The following is a 22,496-nucleotide window of genomic DNA, read 5'->3' as shown; positions in this document are numbered from 1 at the left end:
TTTTTTTTTTTTTACGGCCATACCTGCAGCATAAGGAAGTTCCTGGGCCAGGGGTCGATTCAGAGCTGCAGCTGCCAGCCCACACCACAGCCATGGCAACACCGGATCCGAGCCACATCTGTGAACTACACTGCAGCTTGCAGTAACTCCAGAACCTTAATCCACAGAGTGAGGCCAGGGATCAAACCTACATCCTCGCAGACACTATGTCAGATTCTTAACCCAATGAGCCACAATGGGAGCTCCCACCAGTCACTCTTCTAAACTCTGCTTACGCTCTGCCCTCCATCAGAAATGCCACTCCTCCCACCAAGACCCTGAGACAAATACTGTTCATCTTTCTACCCCCAGCTCCTTGGAAACCTACCCCCCCAACCCCGTTTCTCGCTAAGGGTCTCCTCCACTCCTGCAGGGCTTTGCTCGGACACCCATCCTATTGTGGCTTTCACATCATGTCATGGTTAAGGGAGTCTGTGTCCATGTCCTCTCTTCCACTCAGTGTGTCTTGAGAGCAGAGCCAAGCTGTCCTTCCCTAGCATCCTCGGCACCTGCCACAATGCTCAGCACACAATAAGGAGACACCAACTGTTTGATGCCTAAATGAAGAAATGAACAAACAAAACATTAAAGCCACTGGGAAAATGTGGAGACATGTTTTCAAGATTCAGGGTGGCTCGGTCTCTCTCAGTGCCACAACAGGGACCCAGGTGGCTTTAAGGTGTGTGCTTGAAACCCCGCTCCTTCCAGATGGGGTCTTGGCCGTTGGAGCTTCTTTCTCCTGGATCGTCACTCTTGGTTGCCCAGGTCACCTGGGGCTAAAGCACTTCCAGCTCCGACCGGGAGAGTGCCCGCAGAATCTGTTAATGTAAATGATCTGTCATCTTGACCAGCAAGGTTAAAGCAAGGTACCTGTTAAAAGAAGAATATGAAGAGCCTTGGAGCAGCACGGAGAGTTCAAGTACAACTGTTTTATAGGAAAGGTCAAGTTCACCTTGTGTTGGGCACTTGGGCTAACGGTTAGCTATTAAAGGAGGCAGTGTCATAAATTCCACTGGCCTTTTACCTCCTGGATGTTCCCCACTTCCCACCCGCCTTGATTGGAAAGACTTTTCCAGGCTTCTGAGAACCTGGAGTCTACAATTTCTTTTTTGCCACAGAGCATACCCTGAGCTAGGGCTTTTTTTTTTTTTTTTTTTTTTTTTTCCTACCCAGTATTTCCTTCCCTTGTAAGGTTTACATCCAGAAAACAGTCTGGGTCCACCTGACACCCAACTTTTTTTTTAACATTTCCTATTTTGAAAGTATTTTTGTAAAAGTGACATGGTTGCAGTCTGCAGCTGGGCCAGAAGGGGGAGGCTGAATGAAGTGGATTCCAGCAGGTTTGCAAAAAAAAAGTACTTTAAGGGGTAGGGGTGGAGGGAGTATGGGGGAGAGGTGGCTGGTTAGAAATGCTGAGAGGAAAAGGGAGCGAAATCAAAATAATAATAATAAAATAATAATTGCAGCCATCATTTTAGTGAGCTGGATGCTTCACCTATGTAGGCGCATTTAATCCTCACAACAACCCCAGGAGGTAAGTATTAATAGCCCCATTTTTCAGATGAGGAAATCAAAATGCCAAAAAAGAAACCCTTCAAACTCTCAATTTGTACACTCATTTTAAGGCCGTTGGATTGCTGGGCTATAACCAAGTCATTTCATAAGTAAATACTGGTGGTTTGATTTTTTTTTAATTTTTTTTTTAATTTTTAATGTTCGCTCTTCCAGGCCCTGGGTCAGTAACCGAATATGTGGGAAGTCTTTAAAAATACCAATGAGAGCATTTGAAATAGCACAGCTGAAAACCACCACTCTTCACACTGAGCTTCATTCAGAGTTCAAGGTTGTACATTTTTCTCCCACACAAATTCAACAGAACAAGAAACCACAAGAATTGAGCGTTTTCCAAGTCTGAACAGGGGAATATGAACTTCAGAAGAAGGAAAAAAAAGGCAAGAGGAGAAATTTATTTGAAAGCGCTTCTCTAAAAAACTTTGCACCTCGGTTTCCTGGCTTCAAGGCCCTTGAATCCATCTAGATATTTAACAAATAGCAAATCACCAGTAGCATTCAATAAATATTCAACAACACGCGTATGCGGTCCATTTCCTGTTGGGGCTGCTACGTGTTAGAATGTTCCAGATGAATCACTTCTGCTTTAGCCTAAGTCTATACTATGACCAGCTCTGTATCTGCCCTTTCCATGACCTCTATCAATAGGGCCCACCAGGTGAAACTTTCTCAGAATGTACTAAACTCTAGGCCTTTTTCTGCCCATCGGTTCTCTGCTGCCAAACTGCAAATGCCCCCAAAGTGTGTCCTACAGAGATTTCCATATAATAAGGATTTATTAAGTGTTGTGGAGGCATAAAGCAATGAACTTCAGCAGACTGTCTAGCTCTCCATTTTGGGTTTCTTTTAGTGTGAGAGCTTGGGGTTTGAGAAGTGGAAGGGGGGAATAGGTTTTAGGTTTTTTTTTTTTTTTTTTTTTGCTTTTTATCCCTCATTATATTTCAATTGAATTTGTCAAGAGACCAAGAGTTTTATTTTCCCAACATGAATCACTTATGATCTAACAAATGAATTACGCTTCCCTCCTGTCCTACAGGGGGAGGGGGGGAGGTCAGCAGAGAATAGATGGGTTCAGAGAACCTCCTCTGGACCGTAGTGTCGCAGCCCCCATTGAAGAACTCAGGTTCAATGCCAAAATTGCCAGTTCAGGTTAGAATCACACTTAAATGTATCTTATTATACACAGAGGCACACAAATGCAATATGTCATCTTTAATGGTTCAGAACAAAGCCTAAAAAAATAGTGTCCTAGCACAGATGAATTTTATAACCTTTGATATATGGCTTTCATTATTAACAATAATTTCTGTAACTGCATCCAAATTCGGGAAGACACCCGATGAATATTAATTTTATTTTTGATTTATTTTCTGCTCCCGGTGGCTCCCTCTAGGGCTGACCTGCATTCCCAGAGTCCCTTCTGCCCTGAGACTCTACATGCTCCAGAGTGAAATTCTCATGGTCCTGGGGACAGCCTGGCTCCAGGCTGTACTTTGGGTTTGGCTGTTCTGCTGGAAAATGAGAATTTATTTTTTTATTCCCCTTTGCATTTTCTTACCTCTTTATATTTTACAAAGAGTTCCCTCTCCCACACCCTTTGTCATTATATTAAAATCTAATTGCAAGACAACTCTCTTCACCTAAGTCATCAACAAAGCCCAATTATTTCTAATGCATGCAGAAGGGGGAAAAAGTGCCAACAATAAAAAGGCAGGCAGTAACCTAAGCCTTTTTCACAGTCAGGCTTCAAGTTCACATGTGAATTTATGCCAGTTTTGACATTAGCCGAAAAAATTAACAGTTCTCAAAAATGAAACTCTCACAAAAGGGGTTTTGTGTTTCAAGCAGAATAAATTATAGTGTGATGTTATTAAAACACTTAGTTGTTAAGTTGCCAAGAAAATCCAGTATATTCACACAGACTCGAGGACCTGTCTCCATGCAAAGTAATTAAATTAGATTTATGGGCTGCATTACATCAGTGTTTGATAGTTCATTTTTCCTTTCTTCATATTTTGCCCTGCTTTATTAGAGCATGTGACAGATGGTAAAAATAGTGTGAAGTTTCTTGGCCCTGTGCTAAATCCCCTTTCGGTAGTATATCTCTCTTCTGTCAGTTCTCCCCAGTGATGATAAATTAACCTCTCTCTTTGTATCCCAAGTGTGGCAGTAAAGCTCTCTTTGACACAGCACCATCACTTTATCTTAATCTGTGCTGTTTCGAGGAGAGAGCGAGATGATGCAATCACCGCCAGGAGTTTAGAGAGAAGATTTATGGTGTCAGAAAAAGGGAGGATGATTAATATAATATGCATCATTATATTTTTCATTTGGTCTCATTTGTCGCCTTCTCGGTATCCAAGGCAAGGAGTTCGCCAGGGTGGGCCAAGCGCCGGCCGGACTTTCACCTCAGGTCTTCTTGAGAGGGCTGAGCCTGGGAGCCGGCAGGTGGAGGGCTGCTGGTCCCTCTGGCCACACAGTCTCCTCCAGGCCTCCATCAAAGGCAGTGGGTTTTCCCTTTGAGTGACTGGCTTCCTGTTTCTCCCAAAGGGAGGCAGTGGCCATGACGAATGTAAATAAGGTTTTGGGTGATACTATTTGAGGTGGATCAGGTCGAAGGGTACCCTGAGACTAAACAAGAGTTGGGGTCACACTGCCCCTAAGAGATGCTGCTGGCAGAACCAGAAAAGGCAGTGCCATATGGGAGGAGTTCCTGTCATGGCTCAGTGATGAGCAAAACTGGCTTTATTCATTCAGCTCAATAAAGAGTTTATTGGCATGGCCACGTGACTGGCACTGACTCAGACACTGATGGGTGCAGAGATGCTGAGAGCATATCCCCACCCTCAGGAAGCTCATGTTCTAGATGGTGGGCAGCCATTGGCCAAAAGGCCGTGAGAATCACTTCCTCCTGGGTCCTGCCAGCACTGAGGGTGCTGGGGAGGGGTCCTGGACCCCACTGGAGGATGGTCCCCAAGTCAAGGGAAGCAGTAGCATTGCAGATGAGATGAGTGTCATGAGAGGAGAATTGGGGGAAATACCATTTGAAGTAGGAGGGAATCCCGGTATGTCTCCCCCTCCAGTATGATGGAGCCTCTTTATCAAGTGAGTGATCACAACTTAGCTCCTCTGCTTTCAAAATCTGGATTTCTCAGTATTGGCGGAAAGAGAGGTAAACCTCTGGAATCCCAGACAACTGAAATAGTTTCACCTGGTTTCCCGTGAAAGCCTGGAAGAACCAAATGGCAGGCAGTCTGTGTTAATCAGTCTTCCTCACTTCGTCAATCAATTCTTTCCTCCTCTTCTAGGGCCGTCCCACCCCCACCCGCCCCCAGGAGGAGCACCCAATGCTCTGTTTCCCCTGCACTTGGTGAGCTCCCTACCCCATCATAATTGATTGGACCAGAGCTAGACTGCTCTGGTTCTCTCTCTCCTGGGAATTTGGAATTGAGCCGGAATAGCAGCCAGTAGGCCAGAAGGGAATTAGAGAAACCAGGAGGCTGAGGGCAGCAATAACCTGCCACCAGGATGGAAATGAGAGGCACAGTAAGACCCTCCTGGGTGCTGGTATGATTTTCATGCACCCCTTGAGTCCCTCGGTCCCATGAGACTTCCTGGTATCCTAAAAACAAACCCCCCTTTTCTTTAAAAAAAAAATGTATAAGGTGGTTGAGCACCGTTAGGGGAGTTGACGCAGAAGAGTGACAAACTCAAAGCTCCCTTTTATGTAAAGTATAAACAAGTGGGGTATCCTACAATTAAATCACTATAATTTTAGAGTCAACTTTCTAACCAGCTAAGCTAACAATGAAATGGGATGCCTTTCAAAGTAATGAACCCTCCATTATTCAAGCAAAGGCTGAATTTCAAGCCACAGAAAGGAAGCCTTGTGTAGACTAGAATATAAGATGCTTGGGGGCATTTTCCTAATATATTAAAAGAGGAGAAAATGCCAGCATTAGTCGACAGGAGGAGAAAGAAAGAAACTACAAAGGTACAAAATGTGTTACCCCAATGGGTCTCTTTCTTAAGGAGAAAAACATGTAAGGAAATATTAAAAAAAAAATAAGAAGAAGAAAGAGGGAGAAGTAAAATTATAAGGGTAAAAATTCATCCTAAAACATGTTAATATGTCCAAGTTCAAACTATGGTGAACTGGATTCTTTCTGTTTCCCGTTCCATGAGACTCCCTTGTATAGTTAAAATAAACTCCTTGTTTCCCTAAAGTTGATCAGATTGCTTTCTGTTGCTTGCAACCAAAAGCATCTTAACACCCCTGTACTTTGATAATTCCCTTCCACAGAGCCGCAGTTCCAGCCAAGCTGACTGCTCCTGTCCACACCAAGCCTTGTCCATTTCTACATTGCCACACTTGTTCCAGTTGAGTCTTTCACTGGAAATGCCCTCTCTTTTCCCACTATCTAGGCTGCTCCTAACCCAGGTACCTCTTATCACCAACTGGGTCCTCACTGGTGATCATCCCTGGAGTTTCTCCTTAGAGTCTCTGCCACACCACTCAGCAATGAATGTTATGTTTGTTATGCTCCTAAACTAGTCTTGTCTCTCCAAAGAGGCTGTGAACTCCTTGCAGTCAGCAGGATGTTTTTAGTGCCTTGCTTGTCTATCTTTTGGCACAGCAACTGGTTCTATTGGAGCACCTTTCCCCAGCAGGACCACTCACTGTCTGGCCAAGGCATGATAGAGGGACTAAAAAATGGGAAACCTTGGTTTAGGCAGAGCTACACACGTCTCTGGCCTTCTTCTCCCCAGCATGCAGGCGTTTCTTCGCCACCATCCTCAGCGGGGCTTGTGACCTTGGTTGGGCAGGATGCAAGTGTGAACATCACCCCAAGATAATGAAAAAGGGATGCCATTTACATGAGAACCAAAGGCATTGCTACCAGAAAAAAAAGTAAGGTCAATTAGCAAAGATATGAGATGATGTGCATAAAACCCAAACTTTGGATGAACTAAGCATCATTTCAACTTAATTTTGGAAATCTAAATATGTGAAATGCATTAGCTGTGTTTATTTTTGGCAGCAGACTTAACCATTCTAATCATGTTTTGCTCCAGAGAATTTTAAAATTAGTTTGCATTTCCTAAGCACACATCAGCTGGGTGAGGACTGAGGGAGGGAGAAGAGGGAGAGGCAGGGTGCTAGGAGAGAGCCAGGTTGGAATTAAAACTTTCCTGGCAGATGCTTCATTAAGTGGATAATCCACATGTAGGTACGTGAAAGCTTTCTGGAATTGAGTCCTAGGCTTCGGAGGATCTGGTCGTCATGCTGCAAATAGGCACCTGCCACCTGCCCAAGAGAATTATAAATACGGTGCCAAGTAAAGGGAGACAAGATAAAAGGCTGTTTTTTTACTGTCTGCATACCTTGTGGCCCAAGAGGAAAGTCGCAAAAACAAAATTTGGGGGTGATGGTAAATTTTCCCTACTTATGCGTAGAGTTGATTAATCTATTATCTCTATTAATGTGGTAGTGATATTAAATGACAATAAAATCCATGTTCTTTTTGAGGGTTCAGTGTGCTTTGCCAGTGATTTCTTACCCTCAGTCAGACCTGGAAGGTGGGGATGGACCAGGGGCTCTACTTCTTAGATGGTTGACATGTGTCAAAAATCTTTCAGTTGAGTTCCCTGGTGGCCTAGTCACTGCTGTCGTTCAGGTTCGATCCCTGGTCCCGGAACTTCCACATGCCATGGGTGTGGCCAAAAATAATTAATTAAGTAATTATTAAGGACTATTGAAAAGAAATAAAAGTTTTGTAGGTGTATTCATCCCCATTCTCCAAAGAAACAGAGCCAGTACAAGATATTTGTGTGTGTGTGTGTATTTTTCATATACGTATATGTAAGATAATGTATAACATTAAGCACATATTTTATTTCACATATGATATATATTAAATAATATATATAATAATAATATATATGAAATAAAGAGGTTTATTTTCAGGACCTGGTTAACACATGTGGAAGCTGATAAGTCTAGAATCTATAGGGGCACAACCATCAGGCTGGAAAGTCAGGTAGGAGTTCATGCTACAGTTCTGAAGCAAAGCTTCTCTGGGAAACCTCTACTTTTGCTCTTAAGACCTTCAACTAATGAGATGAGGCATACCCGCATCAAGGGTCATCTCCTTCATATAAAGTCAACTGATGGTAGATGTTAACCACATCTACAAACTACCTCAAGAGCAACCCCTCAATTAGTGTTTGATGAAATCATTGGGGGGCTATAACGTGACCAAGTAAATGTGTAAAACTAACCATCATAGTAGGATTACACTAACACAACTACTTTCACGGTCTTGTTTCCTCTTCCAGTAATTATATATATTTTATATAGTTGTAAAAAACTGTATTATAGGAATTTACTACTTTTATTATACAAAAAATACAAGTTCATTATAGAAAATTTGGATACATAAAAATTGCCATTCTAATTTCTTATGTAATTTGTAAACACTATTTCACGTTTATAAAGCCACTTTTCCATGGGATTATGGGCACCATAAGAACCAGGTCCCATTTGTCTTTTTATGTCTATCATTAATTAAGGGCCTAGCATATACTTGGTGCTCAATTTATATTGGCTGAAAGAATGGAATGCCAACATTTAGTATTTGTAATAGCTACATAATAGTCAAAATAATATACTAAAATTCTCTTAGCTCATCACCTATTATTAAACATTTAAATTGATTTCACGTGTTTTTTTCTTTCCCTACAATAAGTTTTACTGCTAAGAATTTCTTTGTACACAGGCATTTTTCTTTCATTTGAATAATTCAAGAAAACTCATTTGTATATGTCCTCCTTTAGAGTAACTTGGCCTTAAATAATCACACTGATTAGTCACACTACTGATTAATTTAAAGGAAAGTAGGGGTTGAAGTGATTATTTGAAAGATCCATGAGACTAGAACAATAGGCTCATAATAATAATGAGTAATTGTGAAGCTCAATACAAAACTGAACCCAAACAAAATTGAGCTTTAAGTGTAAAAGCTTTTCGCCTATTATCTCTCAGTCCCACAACTGCCCTCTAGAATAATGGGTCTGGAAGTCTGCAAATGACATTTCCCAGGCAGTGAGCTTCCTGTTAGGTTTTGCAACTGTCAGGAAAATCAAGATATGAAAAGAGAGGAAATGTCTTTGTTTCCAATTTTTTCTCTCTCTGTCTCTCTCTGTTCCTATCTGTCTCTGTCTCTCTCCTTACTCCCATTTCCTTCCTTCCTGATAGTGTTTCTTCCATTATTCCAGCTTCTGAGGCTGTGATCCACCCTCTGTGATCTTAGCTTCCGGAAACCTAATCTTGACTGACCTTCAGCTCTCCTTTTTCACTCTTTGACTTTTAACATCTTAATACCCTGTATTAAATATCCACTTTTGAAATACTTAGGTTGGTTTGTGTTTTCCTGACTAGACCATGGTGGATACAATGATGACAGAATTCCTTATGAGGAACTAACTGCTCACCTCATTGTGCCCACTTTGGTCTCCAAAATCTGGACTTTAAGAGTCAATCTGAGACACCCTTCCAAAATACTTCTATATAGTGATATTAATCATATTTTTCATTTTGGGTATTTTATGATGTTTTGACACCTTATAAAATTGCTGGCCAGGGCAAGACTGCCCCTCTCAGAATTAGCCTTTCCTTAGAGATAGCAAAGGGTTCACTGGTAGTGTGTCTCCCGTATACAAACCAGCCAATCCTGAGATAGTGACCAATCCTTATATCACTTATACCATTGCAAGGACTTCTTACATTTCGAGCCTCATTCTTATTTCCTTTCTACATAGATATGTAGAAATGTTTATCTATAGCAACACTTTAAAAAGTTCTATTGCCTTCATCTTTAACTTCAAGATGTTAAAAGACTGTTAATAATGACTGGACTTGTACTTTGTAGTAAAAACCGAACACTACCCAGAATTGCAAAATTGATATGCAACTGACTATAAAATGTGTAGGATTATCAGATTTCAGTTCCTCTCTTTCCCTAGAGATCACCCTAACCATCTAAGGGGATGGGTATGGACCAGGCAGTATTTTCTTTTGCTCCTCTGCTTGCTGCTAGGGAAGAATGTCAAGCCTCTTCTTTGATGATCACTGTTATAAATCACAGACTTGACTTATTCACTTTAAGTAGGAAATTGTTATTATTCTCTTTCTTTTCTCAGGAGATTAAAAAGGGTTACTGGTAAGAATACAAGCAGAACTTTCAAAGGAAGTTCACAGAAACTCGAGGAGCTGGACAAGCTTCACAGGAACTGAATAGAGAATGAAAAGTCTTCGCGAGCTTAGTGTTCCCTCCCTCCCCCATCTCCCTCTCTCCCTCTCTCCCCCACCTTCCTTTCTCTCTCTTTCTGTCTCCCTCACTTGATGCTTCCTTCCCCCACTCCTTCTCCTGCTGTCTCTGCTTCTTTTGTTTTAATTTTATTAGAGTATAGTTGAATTACAATGTTATATTAGTTTCAGGTGTACAGCAAAGTGAATCAGTTACATATATTATACATTTATATGTATATGTGTGTGTATAATATATACACACACACATTCTTTCTTCCCATATAGGTTATTACAAACTATTGAGTAAATTTTCCTGTTCTGTACAGTAGGTACTTATTAGTTATCTATTTTATCTACTGTAGTGTGTATAGGTTATTCCACCCTCCCAGTTCCTCCCTCTCCACCATAGCTTCCCCTATGGTAACCATAAGATTGATTTTGAAATCCGTGAGTTTGTTTCTGTTTTATAAGTAAGTTCTTTTGTATCATCTTATTAGATTTCACATGTAAGTGATATCATACAATATTTCACATATAAGTGATATACAATACTATCTTCCTTATTTCATTTAGTATGGTAATCTCTATGTCCATCCATGTTGCTGAAATGGCATCATTTCATTCTTTTTTATGGTTGAGTAATATTCCATTGCATATATTACTACATCTCCTTTACCCAGTCCTTTGTCCATAGACATTTAGGTTGCTTCCATGTCTTGGCTACTGTAAGTAGTACTGCAATGAACATGGGGGTGTATGTATCTTTCTGAATTGTGGTTTTCTCCAGATATGTGCCCAGGAGTGAGATTGCTGGATCTATGCTATTGGTGGGAATTTAAACAGGTATAACCACTATGGAGGACAGTAAGGTAGTTCCTTAAAAAACTGAATACAGAATATTACATGATCTTATATCTGCTTCTTTCTGAGGTCACTTTCCTTTCCTCTCCCTACTGCCTGGTTGTGTCTCACCCCAGCATGCACCTGACTCATGCTGGCTCTCCAGCCACAGGGTGGCCTAACCCCCATCCACCATCTACAGTTGCCTCATCTCAGTGATACTGTCACTTGATTTTTGTGAATGATTTCACTTCCCTGTGTTTCAATCAAATGCTGACTGTGGGCTTTGTAGTTATAAAACTCTCCTTCTCAAACCTGAAAGCTGCATTTTTCTCTCTGAGCAAAAGTGTTCAAGGGCTAAAGAAGGAGAGTTTTCAAGCCCTTTTAACCATAAGAGATTCCTTTCCTACCTTCCTGATTAAAAGTTGGCTTCAAGTCCAAACTTAAAATGGCTCCTTGCTGACATGATCTGCTGTGATTCAGCTCCGCCCGCAACCTTGGCTCCTGGAAGGCTCCAGCGTGTCCTCTCTCTCTCTCTGGCACACCGACCAGGCCTGCTTTCATTCTCTTCCACTGGGACATCTGCATAGGCTACTCTGTCCACTGTGAACTCTCCCCCTCCCTTTTTACTGATTAGCTCCCACTGATCTTTGAGATCTCAACTCAGCTTCTCCTTCCTTGGGAAAGAGCTTTCTAATCACTTTGATTAAGTAAAATCCCACTCCCACCCATCACAGGCTCTGGGAACATCCCATTCAGTTTTAAATTCACTGAAGTGCTTATTAATGAGTCCATAGACATGTCTGCTTTTTGTTAATCTTTGTACCCCAGCATCCAACACCTGCGGTCCCTTAATCAATATTTAGCTATATCCATTCTACTCAGCAGCAGTCATGTTGTTCATTTCTAAGCTCTCTAACTAATCTTTTGCTTCTTTGGGTTTTTATTTTTTTAATTTTGTTTTGTTTTATTTGCTTTTTAGGGCCACACCTGCAGCATGTGGAGGTTCCCAGGCTAGGAGTCAAATTGGAGCTACAGCTGCTGGCCTACACCACAGCCACAGCAATGCAGGATCCTTAATCCACTGAGCAGAGGCCAGGGATCAATCCTGAAACCTCATGGTTCCTAGTCAGATTCGTTTCCACTGAGCCACGACAGGAACTCCTCATCTTTTGTTTTTTAAAAGTATGCTTATTTCAAAATTTCCTGTTCTTGTTTCACTGATATAATGTCCTCTTTTCTCTCCTTAAGGATATTAAATATAATTGTTTTAAAGGCCTGTACTGATGACTTTATTACTTACATTTCCTTTTATAGGACATTTTGTTTATCAACTTTGTCTCGTTTTAGTGGCTTTCCTCAAGTGTTTGGTACTTTTTCCAAGTGTGTTCATCATCTATGGCAGAGGTTTCTCACTTGTAAACAGAGTAGTGGCTGCCCTCTACCATCTTATCTTCCCTCACCCAAGGAGGCTATTTCTATCAGTCTTTCCCTACAATGTCATGTGCAAGGAATTGCCCTTCAAGGTCCAGGTATGAGTATCTTCATTAAGCCATCCTTGGCATTGCTGTGCCAGCAGGAGTTCCACTGTTTTGAAAAATTCAAGTCATAACTGTACTTAGAGTTTCCTTTCTTTTGTTTGTGCATCTTATTCTCCAAAGGCTTGGTAGTTGGAAAGACTTGAATTTCTTGGGGTTTTTTGATAAGTAAACAGAATTGACAGTCCTATCACAGATACATGTAAAGATGGGCAGCGTACCCACAACACACCCCAAAGGGAGGAGCTGCCAGGCCTGATGGGGCTGGAGTGGGGGAAAATAGAAGACTGCCTTCCTTCTCAGATTCAACTTTTATTAGGCTGGACTTCAGAAGTGGAGCCTTGATTTTCAAACCTTTAAAATGGGGATAATAATGCTGACTTTACACAGTTGTTGGAAGGACTAAAGAAATATGTAAGGACCTATCAAACCTAGTTGTTCAATTCAAATCAATTCACTTCCCACCTGTTTCCTCATTTGATAGGAAAAAAGAAAGAAAGAAAAGAAAAAAGAATAAACTCCCCACCATTTCAGGGACAGGATCAAATGGCATCTACACTGGAATGTGTTGGACAGACTGCATAATAGCATCCCCATGGGAGGTCTAATGGTGATCATTTTCACGTATTTAGCAAGTAGGTAGATAGCACTTACCATGTGCCAATCAATGTCCTAAGCATTTCATAAATATTCACTTATTTAACTCCTACGAGTTCTGTTCTTAGGCCATTTTTACAGATAGAGAAACCAGCGCAAAGAGCTCAAGTTATTGGTCTAAGGTCACATGGTTGGCAAGAGGCAGAGCTGGGATTCAAACCCAGACTGCCAGGCTCCCAGAGTCTGTCTCCTGCCCACGATTCTATACTGCCCTTGACTATGTAGCTGATATTATCTTCGTATACAGAGAGCTGCCAAGTTCCTGGCATTCCTTCTCATTTCCACCATCACCAGAAGGTTTCCATGTGCAGAAACATGACCACTTGATGCAGTGGTCTGAGTCCCATGGAAGGTCCAGAGGGTAAGGTCAGTTGTTCAAGGAAGACTTTATCCTCACTCACCCTTAGGTCCGTGCCCTGCACCACTGCCCTCAGGTGTGCTTCCCTGACATAATAGCAAGATGGGCTACCTAGGCAGCAACAGGAGAGAGCGAAAGCAGGAGAAGAGGGTGGGATGTGCCACCCACCATCCTTGCTTCTTCCCTCCTCAGCCAAAGCACCACTTCCCAAAACTTGGACCATAACAGAAGGAGAGTGTATTTGTCACAGGCATCCAGGTCATCACTTCTTCCTGCTGCCAAAGACGGCGTCCCCAGCCCTCTGCCACTTGGCAGGTGAGCAGGAAGGGAGAGTGGCAATACATGCTACTGCTCTATGTAACTTATTCTGTCCAAAGACATGTGCTCCTACACAGGGGGCTGTGCAGCTGCAAGGAGAGGAACTAAGTCAAGAGGAGGATGGGGAAGCACAACAGACAATGGAAATGGAGACGGGAGTGGGCATTCTTTCACTCATTTATTCATTCTGCAAAGATGTATTGCATCTCTTCTCTGTGCTGCCCCTCATCCCAACACAGTGAACTTGGCAGTTAGCAAAACATATACTCCTTGCCTCCTTGGAGTTTATATTCTTAAACTGATGGAATTTCAGATAGAGGGAAGTACTGTGAAGTCAGTAAAGCAGAGCATTGGTCAGGGAGGAACAGCAAGGATGCTGGCTGCTTTTTGTTAAGGGAGGCAGCCATGTGAGGAACCTGGGGAGAAGAGTGTGCTAGGCTGAAGAAATGCAGTGCAAGAGCCCTGGGATGGAAGGGTGAGGTATATTACACTGGGTGTGGAAGAACTAGGAGAGACTGTGGTTAGTGCGACTATAGTTTAATCAACAAGCACAAACGCCAGTGAGATGTCCTCTTAGAGGAGATATCTCAGGACTTCTGGTAAAATATTTATATGGAAAAATAAGAGAAAACAGTTGTCCCCAAACCCGAAGTTAGCGTAGTAGCGAGAATTCCAAACTGGGAGTTGGGAGACCTTGAGTTACCTGTTCCAATGAGTTCATTTCTCTGGGCCTTCCTTTACTGGTCAAGAACGTCAAAAATGACACCTACTGTAAGGGTTCTGATGAGAAGTAAATGTGACATGTGTCCATTAAAGTACTAGCATGTATGCATGCAAAGCAATGAAACTAGAACACACCCTCACACCATGCACAAAATAAACTCCAAATGGCTGAAAGACTTAAATATACGACAGGACACCATCAAACTCCTAGAAGAAAACATAGGCAAAACACTCTCGGACATCAACATCATGAATATTTTCTCAGGTCAGTCTCCCAAAGCAATAGAAATTAGAGCAAAAATAAACCCATGGGACCTCATCAAACTGAAAAGCTTTTGCACAGCAAAGGAAACCAAAAAGAAAACAAAAAGACAACTTACAGAATGGGAGAAAATAGTTTCAAACGATGCAACGGACAAGGGCTTAATCTCTAGAATATATAAGCAACTTATACAACTCAACAGCAAAAAAACCAATCAATCAATGGAAAACTGGGCAAAAGACCTGAAGAGACATTTCTCCAAAGAAGATATACAGATGGCCAACAAACACATGAAAAAATGCTCAACATCGCTGGTTATAAGAGAAATGCAAATCAAAACTACCATGAGATACCACCTCACACCAGTCAGAATGGCCATCATTAATAAATCCACAAATAACAAGTGCTGGAGGGGCTGTGGAGAAAAGGGAACCCTCCTGCACTGCTGGTGGGAATGTAAACTGGTACAGCCACTATGGAGAACAGTTTGGAGATACCTTAGAAATCTATACATAGAACTTCCATATGACCCCGCAATCCCACTCTTGGGCATATATCCGGACAAAACTCTACTTAAAAGAGACACATGTGCCCAAGAAATAGCAACAACAACAACAACAAAAGACAAAAAAAAAAAAAAAAAAAAAAAAAAGGGGAGTTCCCGTCGTGGCGCAGTGGTTAACGAATCCGACTGGGAACCATGAGGTTGCGGGTTCGGTCCCTGCCCTTGCTCAGTGGGTTAACGATCTGGCGTTGCCGTGAGCTGTGGTGTAGGTCGCAGACGCGGCTCGGATCCCGTGTTGCTGTGGCTCTGGCGTAGGCCGGTGGCTACAGCTCCGATTCAACCCCTAGCCTGGGAACCTCCATGTGCCGCGGGAGCGGCCCAAGAAATAGCAACAACAACAAAAGACAAAAAAAAAAAAAAAAAAAAAAAAAAAAAGAGACACATGCACCTGCATGTTCATTGCAGCACTATTCACAATAGCCAGGACATGGAAACAACCCAAATGTCCATCAACAGATGATTGGATTCGGAAGAGGTGGTATATATACACAATGGAATACTACTCAGCCATAAAAAAGAATGACATAATGCCATTTGCAGCAACATGGATGGAACTAGAGAATCTCATCCTGAGTGAAATGAGCCAGAAAGACAAAGACAAATACCATATGATATCACTTATAACTGGAATCTAATATCCAGCACAAATGAACATCTCCTCAGAAAAGAAAATCATGGACTTGGAGAAGAGACTTGTGGTTGCCTGATGGGAGGGGGAGGGAGTGGGAGGGATCGGGAGCTTGGGCTTATCAGACACAACTTAGAATAGATTTACAAGGAGATCCTGCTGAATAGCATTGAGAACTATGTCTAGATACTCATGTTGCAACAGAAGAAAGGGTGGGGGGAAAACTGTAATTGTAATGTATACATGTAAGGATAACCTGACCCCCTTGCTGTACAGTGGGAAAATAAATAAATAAATAAATAAATAAAGTACTAGCATGTAGTTAGCACATTAGGTGCTCAAACACTAGGAGCCACAACAATGAGACACACTGCACACCTATTAGAATGGCCCAAATTCAGAACACTGACACCACCAAATGCTGGTGAGCATGTGGAGCAATAGGAACTCCCATTCATTGCTGGTGGGAATGCAAAATGGTACAACCACTCTGGAAGAGAGTGGCTAAAGATACTCTGACCAGACAAAACTAAAGGAACTCTGATCCAGCAATCATGCTCCTTGGTATTTACCCAAAGGAGTTGAAAAGTTGTGTGTCCTCACAAAAACCAAGATGTTTAAAGTAGCTTTATTCATAACTACTAAAACCTAAAAGCAACCAAGATGTCCTTCAGTAGGTGAATGATAAACTTTGGTGCATCCAAACAATGGAATATGACTTGGTGCTAAAAAGAAATGAGCTCTCAAACCATGAAAAGATGTGGAGGAAACTTAGATGCAAATCGCTCAGTGAGAGAAAATCTGAAAAGGCAACACACTTACCAAATGATTCTTTGTTGTTGTTGTTGTTGTTGTTGTTGTTGTTTAGGGCTGAACCTGGGGCACATGGAAGTTCCCAGGCTAGGGGTTGAATCAGAGCTGTAGCTGCTGGCCTACACCACAGCCACAGCAACATAGGAGCCAAGCCATGACTGCAACCTACACCACAGCTCATGGCAATGCTGGTTCTTTAACCCACTGAATGAGGCCGGGGATTGATCCGCATCCTCGTGGATACCAGTCAGATTTGTTTGTGCTGAGCCTCAACAGGAACTCCTTAGTGATTCTAACTATATGACATTGGGACAGGAAAAACTACAGAGTCAGTAAAAAGATCAGTGGTTGTCAGGGGCTGGGGGCAGGGAAGGATGAACAGGCAGAGGACAGACAATTTATAAGGCCATGAAACTACTCTGTATGATACTATAATGGTGTATATGTGTCATTATACATTTGGCCAAACACATGGAATGTGCAACACCAAGAGTGAACCATAATGGAAACTATGGACTTTGGGTGATAAGAACACATCAAAGGAGGTTTCATCAGTCCTAACACAGGTACCACTCTGGTGGGGGATGTGGGTAATGGGGGAGGCTATGTATGTGTCAGAGCAGAGAGTATATGGAAATTTCAGTACCACCTTCTCAATTTTATTGTGAACCTAAAACTCTAAAGAGATAAAGACTTAAAAAAATTTTACAAGGGATCATGGTATTTCCAGCCTGGCCATTATGGGACTTCGGGCAAAATTACTTAAGGAAGAGATAACTGTCACTTATTGAATACCTGCAGGTGGCAGGCCCTGCACTGGGCATTGTCTATGGGTTATACCTGCTTCCTCACTTGTGCAGTGAGGGGGCTTTACCAGGTGATACCCAAGACCCCTCCAGCTTGGACCTCTACCATTAAGAAGGGCTGTGCTGGAGTTCCCATTGTGGCTCAGCAGGTTAAGAACCCGACATAGTGTCCTTGAGGCTGCAGAGTCAATCCCTGGCCTCAGTCAGTAGGTTAAGGATCCAGTGTTGCTGCAAGCTAGTTCCCTAGCTCAAAACTTCCATATTCTGCAGCCACAGCCAAAAAAAAAAAAGCAAGCAAGCAAGCAAGTAAGCCTTCATGGAGCTCGACCCCACAGAGGTGGGCCTATTCCCCAAGATGTTGCGGAGCCAGGACCCGCAGGCAGAGGCTGAGTCGGCCCTGCAGAAAGACTTTGTGTCAGGTCCCTCAAGGGAACATACCTCAAGCCCAGAAGAACTTAGCTCCCTGAACTGAGAAACAGAAACCTTGACCTTCCTCCCTGAGCAAAATATTTCCTGGGTGTAAAAAAAATGTTAGCATCTCAGCCAGCTCCAAGCAGCCTTTATTCTGTCTTTGTCTTTCTTGTTTAAGACAAGGCCAGGTTGAGGGGTGGGAGAGTCGGGGGGCGGGGAGTAAGAAAATTCCTTCACTCCTTCTGCTCCCCCCAAGCTCACAGAAAGCATTCTTCGCCTAGGCCCCAGGCCCCCGGTGCTGGTCCCCTGCTCTTTGCTTCCCCAGCCTCTCCCCCAAAAGAGGCCGTGGGTGAAGGTTTTTCCATTTAATTTCATTTTTCATCATTTTTACCCCTTTTGGATGGTTCACATCGGAGGGTCTCGGTGGATTAACTGGCCAATCAGATTTCATTATGAGCCCAAGTAGTTCTTATCATTAAACCTGTAATTTATTTCTTCTGTGTTTCATAAAATGTGAAATATTACCATTCTCTGGGAGCTTGAAGAGAGCCGGGATGCTCCATTAAACCCAACACTGCTCCTCCAGAAGAGGCCGTAATTATATGCGGGGTTTTTTTCCTAACAGCTAAGTTTCTACTTGCAGATGCTAACCAAAGAAATAAGCTTTTAATCCAAACATAATTAATATGAATTACCTCCCCAGTACACCCTGGCTTTGCACCATTAAACTTAATTTTTGTTTTGCATGATAATTGTGTTATCATTACCGTTTATAGGAGAACTCAGGGACCCTCGCTTTGTTTTCAGTCAAGACTAAAAGGACTGGAAATGACTTCCCTCCCCTCTGCAGGCCAGGAGCCTGTGGGCCGGCCTTCCTGACCTGTCCCTGTGGTTTAGAGAGCCTGGGGTCATGGGCAACAGAGGCAGCGGGAGACCTCCCTCCAAGAGTCAAAGGAAACAGATTCCCACTGACCCTGTGGAGGATTTGCCACCCAGGAGACAGGCTCAGTAGGGGCTGCCGTCTAATTATTAGACTGTCACTGAAGCCGCCACCATCATCATCGCCATCACCATCATCATCATTTTCATAATCGTTATTATTGCTCTGACTGTAATGAGTACCACACAATTTCTCTGCAGCACGCTCCAGCTACCCTGCTATTGGTTATTTCGCCCAACTATCTGGGGATCCTGAGCTGAATTAGTTAAGCAAAGCCCCAGAAAATTGCTGACTGAGCACCAAAGGCCTGCGTTTCATTCAAGACCCCATTCAAGACTCTGCACAAATGCATCTTCCTCTCTCTCTCTCTCCCTCCCTCTTTATAGGGAAGATTCATGTTTTTAGAAATCCGAGAAGGAAGCTCATACCTTTGGAACTGGGCACTATATTTATATATTGGCATCCCTTCATGGATCAAAGAGTTATTGAGTATCTATTAAGGACCAGGTACTATGAGAAATAATATGTACACACACACACACACACACACACACCATGATCCCTCTCATCAAAGAATTTACAATCTAGTTGGGGGAGAATATAGATGTCCAAATGTTTTCAAAAGGAGAGAAATTAAATACAGCACAAAACAACAATATCAGAGAACAGGAGTTCCTGTTGTGGCTCAGTGGTAATGAACCCAACAAGTATCCATGAGGATTCCTGTTTGATCCCCAGCCTTGCTCAGTGAGTTAAGGACCTGGGGTTGCCATTAGCTGTAGGTCACAGATGAGGCTTGGATCCTGAGTTGCTGTGGCTGTGGTGTAGGCTGGCAGCTGTAGATCCGATTCAACCCCTAGCCTAGGAAGTGCCATGTGATGCAGATGTGCCCTAAAAAGAAAAAAAAAAGAAAAGAAAATCAGCGGCCATGTAATACCGTCTGTTGATGCAATGTCATCACTGGTCCCTCAGCAGGAGACAGCCCTGGGTATTGATGAAGAATCTAGTCTCTGGAGACAGAGGGCTTGGAGCCACGGACAAGTAACCTAACCTCTTCGTGGCTCCGTTTACTTATCTGTAAAATGGGGAGAAGCTAGTCCCTATGTTATGGAGTTACTGTGAGCATTAAATAAGTTAACATGTAGAAAAGGCTCTGATCCTGCCCAGCATACATTTAACTATTACGGAGGTAGTCACTCATTTTTTAAAGACTCTTTTTTAGTTGTAATGAATTAGGTTGACCCCAAATCTACATTCACACACTGACTATCATAGTCTTCTAATAAATACCAGCCATCAGACTCTTTTTCTTTTTTGGCTGCACTCACAGCACATGGAAGTTCCCGGGTCAGGGACTGAACCCATACCACAGCTGTAACCAGAACCACAGCAGTGACAATGCCGGATCCTTAACCCGCTCAGCCACGAGGGAAACCCCAGACTCTTTATTTATCAAATAGCCCACTAGATGACACGGACATTTTCTCCACGAAGCAGAAAGCATAAATTCTGAATCTTACATGTCTTAAACTGCAGAAAGACATGTAAACTTGCCTGGAGAGAGGCTTTTCTATATAATTCATTAATAAAACATATGCATATTAAAGGATTTCTGGTAAAGACATGCCAAAAAAAGAAAAAAAGATCTTAAAAAATCTTTCACAGTCTTCACTTCCACTGGGCCCCCTTGCATTTTGTCATTTTTTAATTCCTGTTCTTTCTCTATATTCTGATGGACACTTTAATGTCATTAGAACCATTCAGCAAGTCACTACTTCCCAAAACTCTGCCCTGCTGAGCTCTAATGCTTAAGGATGGTAAGAGATGTTGTTTGGATAAAGAACTCCAGGGTGAAATAAGTTCAGGTAGCAATAGGTTAAACCACAGAGCTTCTCAGCCTCTTCAGTGTTGATGTACACACAGTCCTGAGAGGGGCATAGGATGCCAAGCATTTCCCAAGTACATTCAACACAGGAGTCAGATTCCAAAAGAGACATTTCGGGAAAAAATGCTACTCTACAACTGTGTATTCTGCTTATTGTAAGCATTTCCATATTTTTCCTAAACTTTCTCCACATCCTTTTAAATCACCCATAATCCACTAAGAAGACATGCCATAGATTCCTTAACCATTCTGCTACAGTTAGACATTTAGATTAGTTTCAATTTTTTGCTAACCTAAATAAAGCTGCAACTAACATCTTTTTGCACAATACATTTTCCAAAACAAAGGAAATGTGTTTAGGATTCATTTCTTAGGACAGACTCCCAGAAGAAGAATTACTGGGTCAAAGGGTATTCGTGTTTTAAGGTCACGGTACACGGTACGAACTGGTTTTTCACAGGCTTGTATCCATTTTCACCCCCCAGGAGCCAGTGCCGGTGCCCACACGCCACACCCAGAAACAGGGGATTGGCCAAGATGCTAAAAGTGGGGCTGCTGACGGGGACTTTCATCAGCCTTCATTAGCACCACCTCTGGTGACAGCCTTTGCAGCTGTCAGATCTGGTGTCAGCCCTCCTCCTCTTTCTTCTGCTTCTGTCTCTCCCTGCAAGTCAAGCCGACTCCTGCATATCTCTGGTTGCGCAGCTAACTGCACAGAATAAGGCCACATGATACCCTCTCCCGTCGACCCTAGGGAGGCATCAAAGAGGTTCTCCTCCCAGTAGGTAAGTGTTTTAACAACCAGCTCACCAAGGGGGAAAGCCTGACTTGTAGCATCTGCCACTTTCGAGGGTATAAATGCTCTCACCTGGGTGGATTTCAAGCTAGGGATCTACCACCGTAACATCGCTGGCCGTGGAGTTGGGAAGAGATGGACATCATAGGCTCTTGTGAGTCCGAAAGGCAGCTCTACACATCCCCACCCAGACACAGTTGCCAACGAACATACCAAGTTTCTCTCCTCGCAGCACTAATGACTTCCCACCCCATCTGCATGCTCCTCCACGTCCAACCACACCCAGGACCCCCCTGGGCCCTGTGTTCACAGCCCCCGAGCTGCAGTGCCCTCTCCATTCATCCTACACTATACAGCCTGTGTCACTAAGAGGTCCGTGGGGTTCAACTGTCAAGGGCCCTAGACCATAGATATCTACGCCTATGCCAGCGACTCAGGTTGATCCCACTGTGCAGCTGCCCCCTCCCCACTCCCATTCTCTCTCCTCTGGCCACAGAATCTTGGGCTATCTTGCCTCAAGCTGTGCAAACCCCCAGCTCCTTACCTCTGGCTCCACTTCAATCCTAATCAAGCTTCTGACCTCGTTCCTGGGCTCCAGTTTTCCACTCAGGATTTACTCCATGGATCTGGTGACAAATTCAATTTGCACATTCCGGAAACAAACTGGATGAGATTTTTAAATCACTCTCTCTCCCTGGCTGGTACAGAAACCATCCTTCACCTCCACCCACCCCCAAGAACATAGAGACACCCACTGAGGATTGAATAGTCCCTGAACCCCATGAGAACACCCTGATCCCCTGCCAGCCCTCCACCTCCAGGACCTGTCACTGTCCACGGTGGCCTCAGCTGAGCATGGTCAGAGATTCTTAACATCCGGGCTTGAGGCCAGCAGGCTTCCCAACTGACCTCTGACTTGGAGCACCGCACCGTGTGTCCATGCGTCTGACTGGATAACCCGTGACCGGCTATTCCAAAATTACAACTGGAAGACACTCCGTCCCCAGCTGCCACCCAAGTCATGCCAAGAGGAC

General features: G+C 43.1%; 1 long non-coding RNA gene across 1 annotated transcript; it reads right to left on the bottom strand.

The window, feature by feature from the left end:
* On the bottom strand, positions 699-22,296 carry LOC110257028. Its single transcript, XR_002339184.1, has 2 exons — positions 22,007-22,296; positions 699-909 (listed from the first exon to the last, which is right to left on the bottom strand). It is a non-coding gene; the product is annotated as an uncharacterized LOC110257028 (long non-coding RNA).

This window comes from Sus scrofa, chromosome 15 (genome assembly GCF_000003025.6).
Source record: "Sus scrofa isolate TJ Tabasco breed Duroc chromosome 15, Sscrofa11.1, whole genome shotgun sequence".
In the NCBI taxonomy this organism is placed as follows: domain Eukaryota; kingdom Metazoa; phylum Chordata; class Mammalia; order Artiodactyla; family Suidae; genus Sus; species Sus scrofa.
The sequence above is the reverse complement of the archived record's forward strand: the minus strand, read 5'-3'. Positions and strand labels throughout refer to the sequence as shown.